This window comes from Pantherophis guttatus, chromosome 6 (assembly GCF_059756535.1).
Source record: "Pantherophis guttatus breed Tessera chromosome 6, ASM5975653v1, whole genome shotgun sequence".
Lineage (NCBI taxonomy): Eukaryota > Metazoa > Chordata > Lepidosauria > Squamata > Colubridae > Pantherophis > Pantherophis guttatus.
The window spans coordinates 26,787,193-26,798,380 of record NC_142068.1 but is presented as its reverse complement, the minus strand read 5'-3'; positions in this window follow the sequence as shown (position 1 = coordinate 26,798,380).

The window sequence follows — 11,188 nt, the reverse complement described above, 5'->3', positions numbered from 1 at the left end:
GACTGTGGCAAGTTGTCCCATTCCCCCTTGCCCTCAACCCTCTAAGTAGATATAGCTAGTAGTTTTGTCCTCATCTTCTACTTTTGGAATGCTTAAGTAAACTGAGAACAAAATGCAATGCCTTCTCGGCATTGCAGATGCTTAAGGTATCCACTGAGGCCTTAAAACACACACGATATTGAAACATTTCCCATTGTATGGAATTTTAAGCGGTGAATCTGCATACATTACAGAAAAACAGAATTAAAAGGTACCTTGGAGGTCTTAAAATTTAACCCCTTGTTCAAGCAGTAAACCCTATACCCTTTCAGAGTAAGTTGTCCAATCTCTTCTTTAAAAGTTTAAGATTTCCAAACATTAAAACTTCTAAATTCCCAAAAGGCAAAAAAAGTAAGCCTTTGGCCCCCTGGTAACTTCCTTCTTCCATTTGCTTTCCCATCTGTTAGAAGAGAAAACAAAGGATGCAGTGTTTTCCTTTAATTGGTAAATAGAACTGTAGTGCTGAAAACAAAGATGATGATTATTCTCACTTCAATACTGTTGGATTGGGGTCTCCTTGGTGCTGCCCTCAGAATGACTCAAGCTGTGTTTCTCTGATCTCAAATGTAGAGTCTTCGCTCTAGAAGGAGGCACAGGATAGGATGGTGCCAACACAGTCTGCTTGTTAGATATATTCAATTGTGGAATACTATGTTTTCATGTTTTGCTCGTACATTTGGGGTTTAACAATCACAACACTTATTAGCTCTCATAAATACTCTTTTTGACATTATTAATATAGTTAATTCCTTTTGCTATTTAAAACCGTTATTGTTTTTATTTTATCTCATTATATGAATTCATATGTTTGCCAGTTATTTTCTCTTTATCTAGTCTTAGAATTTGTGTGGAGAACAGATCACATTTTAGGTCATATTTATGCTGAAATGCTGAAAATTCAAAAGGATTCACAAGCTTTGAAGCACCACTGTACATATATTTCTACCGTTGGGTATTGGTTTCTTTAATGTAGTAGCCCCCTATATTTTATTATTCAATCATCTTACATGAGCAGTTGTACAATAAAAAGATTTTCCTGTAAACTTTTATGCTTATTTCATTTTTTTAGATTATATGATTTTATTTTCATATGTCTATATGTAGCACACAAAACTTTTTCTAGTTTTCTGTACTACATCACATAGGCCGCCATAGTCTATGTGATGACCTGGGGTGTGACACAAAGGCAACACAGCCAGAAAACCGGTGTGAGCCCCTTTATTATCACCAACTGTGCCTCCAATGTCTTTTTCAACTCTCCGGCTTGGAGACAGCTCTTCCACCAACCTGTAATAGACTTTGGCTGGCAATACTTCAGTCCCAAGCGTTGTAAGCAGAAAACTTCCAACTATAAACCCAACAAGGCAAGATAAGGTAATTAGTCTGGCAGGGGCAGCAAGATAAGGAGTTCCAGAAGTGAAGTAGCATGGCACTAAATCAAACCAGTTGGGAGAATGCCAGGAGCTCAGATAAACAGTGAACACATGAACTCAGTGTTTGTTCCCAACAACCGTCTCTCCTTTAAACTTCATCAGCAGGTGTGTCTTGTGAAGGGACTCGGGGCCCTTTCCTCCCTCGTAAGTCACACAACCCATGTTGCTCTTTTCTCCGTTCTTCCCTGCGCTGCCTAGGATGAGGAGGGGGTAGGCCTTGTTCTTCATCTGAACCAGTGATGGGTTGCCCCCGGTTCGGACCAGTTCGCAAGAACTGGTAGTAAAACCAGCAGGAGGCTCCGCCCACTAACCCAGACATCATCAGGAGGCTTCTGTGCATGCGCGCGCAGCCCCATTGTGAACTGGTAGTAAAGGTAAGTAGAACCCACCCCTGATCTGAACCCCTCTCCCTTGTTCTACCTCTCCACTGCTCTGCCCAGCCTGATTTTGCCCTTCCCCAGTTTCTTCCACAGCCAAGGGAGCCACTCTCTCGCTCTCTGTCAGCTGTTCATCTTCCCCTTCGGATTCAGATTCCTACAGGGGCATGACAGCCTAGGAATGGATTCCTGAAGACTGTATTTAGAAACGGAACACATGTATCAGGATAAAAGGTTAATTATGTGTTTACTTAATTGAAATTAAACATAGATAATATGATTATTATCCAGCAAGGCCACATAGTGCTTTATATTCTATATCAAAAGGATTCTTTGCATCATGCAGGAATACAAGCATAATATCTGCTTTAAAGCAGCTTTATCTTTCCCTGGGTTGAGGTGGCAGCTACAAAGGATAGCTGAAAGGGAAAGTAATGCGTAGCTCAATATATATGGAGATTTTCAGTCACCCACTTCGTGATTGTTCCAAGGTGCTTTTTCAAAAGGTAACTGGACTTTGTTTTTCCTTCAAGACATTTTGTTTCTCGAATGAAGAATTGAAGAAGCTTCCTGGATAAGAAGTAAAATGTCTTCAAGGAAAAACAAAGCCCAGTTACCTTTTGAAAAAGCATCTTTTGAATAATGCTTACCTCCTTTAAAGAATTGAAGTGTCACATTCATATTCCTTAAAACACATATTGAAGAACATTGTTTTACTCTCCAGTCATGCAATTAATGTTGTCCTTTTGCCACATTTTAAAACATTATCATTTTTACAGGCCTATAGATTCTGATCTTCCAAACTAGTCTCTGTGTGTGTGTGTGTGTGTGTGTGTGTGTCTGCCTGTCTGTCTTACTACTGATGTTATGCTGTGGTTTAGTTATTCCACAGACAAAACAATATTTTAGTTAATAAAAGAAAATGAATAGAGAATATTTGTAATGGGCATATTTTTCTGACTAATTTATGCATGACTGAAAGGAATCAATTGCTTTGCTCTTACTTGCTCTGAAATAATAATTTGTGCATAATATTGTTAGCTTTTCTTCTATGGATTTACACAATGCCAGCATCTCCCAAGACTGTTGGATATTGATTTGACAGTCTTCTCTTTTATTAAAACCAAACTGTAGATAAAAGAAATCAGTTCTCACAGACTCTTCACAGATTATTTTTTTACGGACAATAGTGGTTATTTTTTAAGTGAAATAAAACTTACTTGGTTTTCAAAGGTAAATCAGTTTGTTCAGATGGAGATTTAAAAAAATCCTGTTACAGGAAAAATGGGATGGATGGGTGGACTTGTAAAAGGAAATTAAAATAGGTTTTTGAAAATAATCACAATAAAGGTGCAGATGTAAGAATAGTTTGGGATGTCTATGGAGATTCTCAGTCAAGCAGGTCATGGCTGTCTCAAAGGTGCTTTTTCAAAAGGCAACTGGACTTTGTTTTTCCTTGAAGACGTTTCACTTCTCATCCAAGAAGCTTTTTCAGTGCTGATGCTTTTTCAGTTCTGTTTCAGAACTGAAGAAGCTTCTTGGATGAGAAGTGAAATATCTTCAAGGAAAAACAAAGTCCAGTTGTCTTTTGAAAAAGCACCTTTGGGACAATAGTTTGGGAAGTAAGCAAAGTTTCATAAGAGGTTACTTTATAAAATATAATACTAAACTCAAAAAGAAGAGATAAGAGATAAGACAAGCTCTTTTGGATGAGATAAAAAGAAAAGAGGGACTAAAGAAGTTTCCAGAAAAGATAAATGTTTCTCAACAAATTAAGCTTTTGTGGTGACAATTATTTATGTTAATGTATAACTATATCCCTACTGTTAAGATTATCATATACCTTAGGGATAATTGATAGTTATTCATTATTCATATAATACCTTCCAATAGATGAAACTGACTGAAATTCTTCAGTTGCAAAATAAAATACTGAATTTACTGGCCACTTGAACATGACCCAGCCTCATCAAGGATTATGTTGCGGTAGAAAGACTCATGAAGTTAGTCATTCAGTAAATATGACTAAACTTTGTGGAAGGATTTATTGAAGTATTGAAGCACCCGGGCTGCTTTCCTTTCTATTACAGAATTCTCCTCACTCTCACAAAGCCTGTGAAGTCTGATCTCTGAGGAGAGAAATAATTTTAATGTCTAAGCGCTCCAAAGTCTTTTACTTTTGAAAATTGCTGTTGTATAATCAGATTGATTACTACAGCCTTACATTTCTCCCCAGAGGTAATTATTTGATTATTATAATGCAGAACAGTATTCTAATTATCCTCTAATTCACCATGACTAGGTCAAAAGTATCTTAGAGAAAAAATACACACACACACACACACACACACTATATCTATATATATATATACTGCATATATATATATATATAGTGTGTGTGTGTGTGTGTATATGTATGTATGTGTGTGTATGTATATATATATATATATATACAGTATATGCATCATTCCTTAACTACAGACATTGTTCATGTACTCTCACTTACTTTGAATGTAGGTCTATGTGAAGTATAATTAGTATGTTCCTAAGATTTAGAGCCAAATCAAAAGCCATTTATACAGTTAATTATGCAGACCACATTGATTTTTTGCTTCATATTTGTAAACATATTGTCTTTAGCTAATGGGTTCAAACTGCAAAAAAAAATTAACCATAGTCTTATTAGAAATGGGCTGCTCCTTCTCTCTTTGGTAGCCTTAAATGAAACAATTAAATGGCTCAATTTGTTAATTAGAATACCCATGAAAAAGACGCAGTGCATCACAGATGGTGTTCTGAGATGTTCCCTAGAAGTATAATTTTCTGGGACTGTGAATAATTGGACTGACACTTAATTTGGGCAAGGACAAGGACAAAAAGAATTAATCAAAACATTTGCTTCCACAAATACAATGGATCTGAAAGGAACATCAACCATATTCTTTATGAAGCCTTAAAACATGGAAAACAGCATTTATTATTTTTTAATATATTGATTATAAGAGTTAATATCTGCTTTTGTGTTGAATTGGAGATTTATTTCCATACAAAACATTACATATTTGTTTATATATTTATTTCTGAGATTTCTGCCTTCATCTCACCAGTGCTTTATTATGAGAAAAAAAATCAACTTTCCATTTTCTGCAAAAGGTTGGGTTAGAAAGGTGACTTACAGTCAGTAGATGGCATTTATGGGCCATTCCAGGTGTTGAAGCAAAGGATTGATTGATATCAACAGTAGAGACCTTCAAATTTCTAGGTTCTACCATATCTCACAACCCTCAAAAATGGACACCCAAAATCAAAAACATCATCAAAAAAGAAACAACAAAGAACGTTCTTTCTGCGCCAACTCAGAAAACTCAAACTGCCCAAGGAGCTGCTGATACAGTTCTATAGAGGAATTATTGAGTCTGTCATCTGCACCTCTATAACCGTCTGGTTTGGTTCTGCAACTCAACAAGACAGACACAGACTTCAGAGGATAATTATAACTGTAGAAAAAACAATTGCTACCAACCTGTCTTCCATTGAGGACCTGTATACTGCACGAGTCAAAAAGAAGGCTGTGAAAATATTTACAGAGCCCTCGCATCCTAGACATAAACTGTTTCAACTCCTACCCTCAAAACGACGCTATAGAGCACTGCACACCAGAACAACTAGACACAAGAATAGTTTTTTCCCGAACGCCATCACTCTGCTAAACAAATAATTCCCTCAATACTGTCAAACTATTTACTAAATTGCATTACTATAAACTTCTTATGTTCCTATCACCCATCTCCTCCCACTTATGACTGTAACCTTGTTGCTGGTATCCTTAAGAATTGTCAGCTGACAGGAACCTGGAAGTGGGACTTTTTTTGCCATAAATCCTGCCTTCTGGAACATTCTCCAGAGATTAGGATGACCTTGTTGACCATTTGTAAGACTGATACCCTGATATTTTGGTGATATTTAAGACCCGAACCTGGCCTAGTAATGTCAAGGTTTCTAGGGTTGCACAAAATACTGGAACTCTAAATGACCTAAACAAAAAAACAACAACAGCTTGTAAGATTCATGACTGATCAGAGTTTTCTCATCCCAATCCCACAGCAACGCTGGGTTTTCTCCCCCATTTGTTCTATACATGATGAAGCTTGTATGTAATCTTTGTCTGATTAGCATCCAAGAGAGCAGAAAATGTAGCAAGGCTAAGTCTAAGGCCAAGGCTAATAGCCATTTGTTTTACCACCGGATAGCTTGCAGTGTAATTTCCATATTTTAATTTTGTCCTTTTACTCTGGATATATGACCATTTATTTAATAACTATTTTTCTTGCCATTTGTTTTTAAAGGACATGTTTCCTGTTTTGTTATATGATGTATATAAACCAATCCCATATTTTTCTCCCTGGAAGTTATCTGCTGTAATAAATCAATTATGGTTTTGAGTGATTCTCTTAAGTTGCATAGAGCCTTCATACTGTATCTTCATGCAACTACAATTATAACTATTCACCACTAGATGTCCTTTCAGACTAATGTATGTAGGTACCAGATGGCTGACTCTGTTGATCAGTTGCTATGAAAATTTATAGTACTTTTATGTCTCGCTGATCATTTATACTGACATCTAATACATATTTTTTATTGAATTATAAGGTATTAAATTTTGAAATTCTGTTATACATTTTACTGCTTTGTTCATTTAACTATAGTTATAATTCCACTGTTTAAATATGTTTTCTGATCTGTGCAATCCTTGGTGCTCTCTGAACCTGGTTGTTTGCATGCAGACATTTCATTCCCAGTCTAGGTAACATCGTCGGTGCTAGCTGAAGTCCTAGCTATGTTTTCTGAGCTAGCTATCATTTTACTAATTCATGATTGTAAAATATTTGGAACTTTATCCATTCTTCTCATTGTGTTTATATTAAATAAACACTGTAGTACAGTGGACTAAACACTGTTATTAACATCTGCTGCTTGCAATTATTGCAAGTTCAAATCTCACCAGGCTCAAGGTTGACTCAGCCTTCCATCCTTTCAAAGGTAGGTAAAATGAGGACCCAGATTGTGGGGGCAATAAGATGACTTTGTATAAATATACAAAAGTATGAAGGCTATTGCTTAATGCATTGTAAGCCGCCCTGAGTCTCCGGTGAAGGGCAGCATATAAATTAAAGCAAAAAAAAATAAAATAAAAAATGGTGCAATATAGATTTATTCCAGATTTGTATGCGCTAACCAGCTAAACAGATATGCTTTTTTGCAAGATAGAGCATTTCATCATATGCCTCCTAATTTTCCATGTTTTAGTAGACCAAGAATGGTCTGTAACTGTGATGGCGAACTTATGGCATGCGTGCCACAGGTGGCACTCGGATCCATATCTGTGGGCACACGAGTGTTGCCCTAACTCAGCTCCAGCACACATGTGCATGCCGGCCAGCTAATTTTTGGGCCTCCAGGCCACTGGAAGTTGGGAAATGGGCTGTTTCTGGCATCTGGAGGGCCTCTGGGGGGTGGGGAAGGCTGTTTTCAATCTCCCCAGGCTCCTAGAAAACCTCTGGACACACCTCTTGCTAGCCAGCTGGTCTTTGGGTCTCTGCCATGCATGCGCAGGGAGGCATCGTGCATGCGGGGCCCATGCATGCATGCGCGGGGTATGTGGGGGAGGCCACGTGCGCATGCACAGGGGGGGGCACATTGGGCACTCGGTCCAGAAAAGGTTACCCATTATTGGAATAGGTATTTGGATGCAAGCTATGAATACAGGAGTAAGAACTGAAATCGTATATAGGTAAGATATGAATGGTGTGAATGGGTTTTTAATGTTTTAATTTTTAAATGTTTTTATAATGGTTTTTTTAAAAATGCATTGTAAGCCACTCTGAGTCTCCGGAGAAAGGCGGCATATAAATTGAACTAATAAATAAATAATAAATAAATGAGGGTTCAGAATAGACTAGGTGATGGGGAAAGACAGGAAGTAAGGCAGAATCTATGGATAGGAAATAATACTATAGGAAATAAAACAAGATAGGCTTTACAGTAAAACATAATAACATACAGCAATAGATTCTTCGATAAAGGAATTATATTGCCTTTGGACTGATTCTGAACACATCCCCCAGTAGGACCTGAAATTTGCTGTTGCTAATAGTGTACAACCACAGATTGTTCAGGGCCTCATCAAAAAATAGCATGAAATATGTTAGTCTGTGGGTGGAATGATGCAAAACCTGCCTTTCTAAAAATTAAAAACGTAAACTGCGACCTTGAGAGGAGGAAGCATTTCTGTACTTGAAATTTGCAAAGATTAGTAATCACACAATCAGGAGGAAATAATGAAATGAATGAAGAATAACAAATGTGACTAAAAGAGAGGCACCACATTTTTTTTATCCTCAGTACATGACAAAAATAATTATTCCAGATATTTTGTTGGAGTTTAGAGAGTCAATACCGAGTAGTTCTGGATAAGTATGTAAGTCTTTATTATTGTCTATTTTATTATTTTTTTCCAATGTAACTAAAGTGTCCTAAATAAATGGTAATTCAAAAGATTTCAACACCAAGAGGCACTGTGGCAAGTTAAGATGATTGACTGGATCACTGTTTCTCAGTCATGGCAGCTTGGTGAACTTCAATTCCCAGCATGCTGCTAGGGAATTCTGGGAGTTGAAGTCACGCATCTTAAAGCTGCCATGATTGAGAAACTGTTCTAAACAATAGAACTGGATGGTGCATTCTATAAACCCAATTTAAGAATGGCAGGAAATGAATTTTACACCAGTGCAAAATATAACTGCACATTCGACATCCACAAAGAAAGGAAGGAAATCTGAACCTTTTCCCTGATTATAGACCAGTGATGGCTAACCTTTTTGCCATCACGTGCCAAAAGTAGGGGGAACGCGGGGGGGGGGGCAGGCATGTGTGTGCCCACACCACAATTCAATGCGCCCCAGCCCCCATGCATGCACACATGATCCCCCGTGCTCCCCCTGCTTTTGGCACCCGATGACAGAGCTGAACTGGGGTGACGGCTCGCATGCCATCAGAGAGGGCGCTGTATGCCATCTCTGGCACGCGTGCCATAGGTTCGCCATCACGGACCTATTCTATTACTTTATAATTTATATTATATTATAGATTTAACAGATTAACAGAGTTGGAAGGGACCTTGCAGGTCATCAAGTCCAACCCCCTGCCTAAGCAGGAGACCCTACATCTGCCTCTACCTAGGATCGAACTCACAACCTCCTGATTGTGAGGCAAGAGCTCTACCTCTAGGCCATTGGGTCTTGGTAGTATTATGTCCTTATGTTTAAAGTTCTGTCTCCCATGTTGCTCCTCAGTTGCTCCTACCAGAAATAAACATGGGGTTGCTTATATCTGTTGTGTGGTCACTCTCTTCCCAATGATTTCCTGGTTCACCTGATCTAGCACTGAGGTTGTCAGCAGGTGCCACTTAAGGTCCAAAACCTGGTTGCCAGCTCATGGACATTGTCCTTTTGATTTGAATTACTGATGGTCCCGGGCTACTGCTCATTTGTCAGAGACTGCCTTTCCTTGCCAGAAACTGAAAAAAAATCCACTACTCAGGAATCCCTGAGGAATTTCATGAATTTGTATATCTTAAAATCAGTTGAAAATATGCAATTTTAGCGCAGGAAAAGGGCATCGTATTTGTAATTACATGACAGCAAGTATATTGTTGATTATTCTTTGATTCCCAAACCCCTTGTAATAGTCCAATAACCATATTATTAGAACCCTAATTTACTACAGTTCACAGAAACATGTTAAGAATGTAATATTGTATACACTTCATTGCACATATATTATGAATAGTTGGGAGCTTGAGGGTAGAATGTAGATAAAGAAAAAAATAATTGATATTACTGAGATAATAGAAAGCTAATATGAACCAGCATAATATATAAAAGTTAAAATGTTCAGCTGAAATTACTGTGTTGAAAACAAGAAATTGAAACAGGATCCAATGTTCATAAGGGCTAATACAGTATTACAGTAAATTGCCTAGAGAAATTTACATATACTGATATTTACATTTCAGTCTACAGAAGCCATAGATCTTAGATCTTTCTATAAGATCAGGCTTAAAGCTCTGATAATTTTAAAAAAAGAACCTCTGTGAAATGAAATTTGAATAAATTGGGAGATACAGAAAAGTAAGTTGAATGCATTAAGAATGGGCTACTTACAGTAAGAAAAGCATGTGATAAAACAAGAAAAGCAGAGAGAAAATTGAATGAGTGCTGAATGAATATAGATTAAAAGCAGAAGTGAGTGACTGGTGCAACCTTCACCTTCCCCCAAAATATATAAAGGTGCTGTTTCAGTTGTATAGAGAGAATAAATAAAGGTTAATTTGCTTAAACAAATAGAGAGAAAGGGCAAGACTGAGAAAGTCATGGTTGGATAGACTTGCTGAGTTTCTCAGGAGAAAGATAGAAGTTTAAATAACAAAAAGTAATATATGATGCAATGCATGGATAGGATAGAAGCAATGCTACATTCAAGCAGAGTGGACATGTTCCAGGTTCCCTCCATTAAATGTTGTCATCTTGTGGGACTGAGGAAATATCTTCTGGAACAGCAGGCCTCCAGAGATATGGATCCCAGAGAATGGCACCCATTCTCCTGGGGAAACTCTTTAAGATTTGGCTCTGTTCTCAGGCCTATGATTAGGTGTTTACAGAAGCCCTGTTGTTTTTTAAAATGTTATTGTTCTTGTTCCCCCCTTCAAAAAAGTTTACATTTTTAAATTGTATATTTAAAATGTGGCAAGTGACTCAGAGATAGCTTGCAAGAATAAGAAGATATAAGGATAGATGCAATGAATGAAGCTGGTAAAACCTAGATTCATCTATATTTCCTTTCTCTTTCTCTTATGCCATGTCTAATTTCTTTCTCTTATGATTTCTTGCTCCTTTTCTACCCTTATATAATGCTGCATGCTCCAAAGAAGAATGGTGTGATGAGTTTGCATATATGTACCATATGTAGCTGTGTTACATTTTGTCGTGTCTTTGATATGTGAATCATACACCATGATTTTTTCCCCTATACTACCAGAGACCAGGGTGGTCAAAATTGCTAATTGTTTGAGAAGCTTGTGCAATTTGAAAATGTGGACTTGTTTCTCGAAAGACTGCTCTCTACCAGCTGTATTCCAAACCTTCCTCTTTCTCTTCTCCTTGCTAGTAAACAGTTTCTTCCCATTGTTTTTCTCTATTAACCTCCTTACCCTTTACTTTCATACTTCTCACAGAATAATACACTTGGGAAAGACCATCGGATCCAACCCCTTGTTCA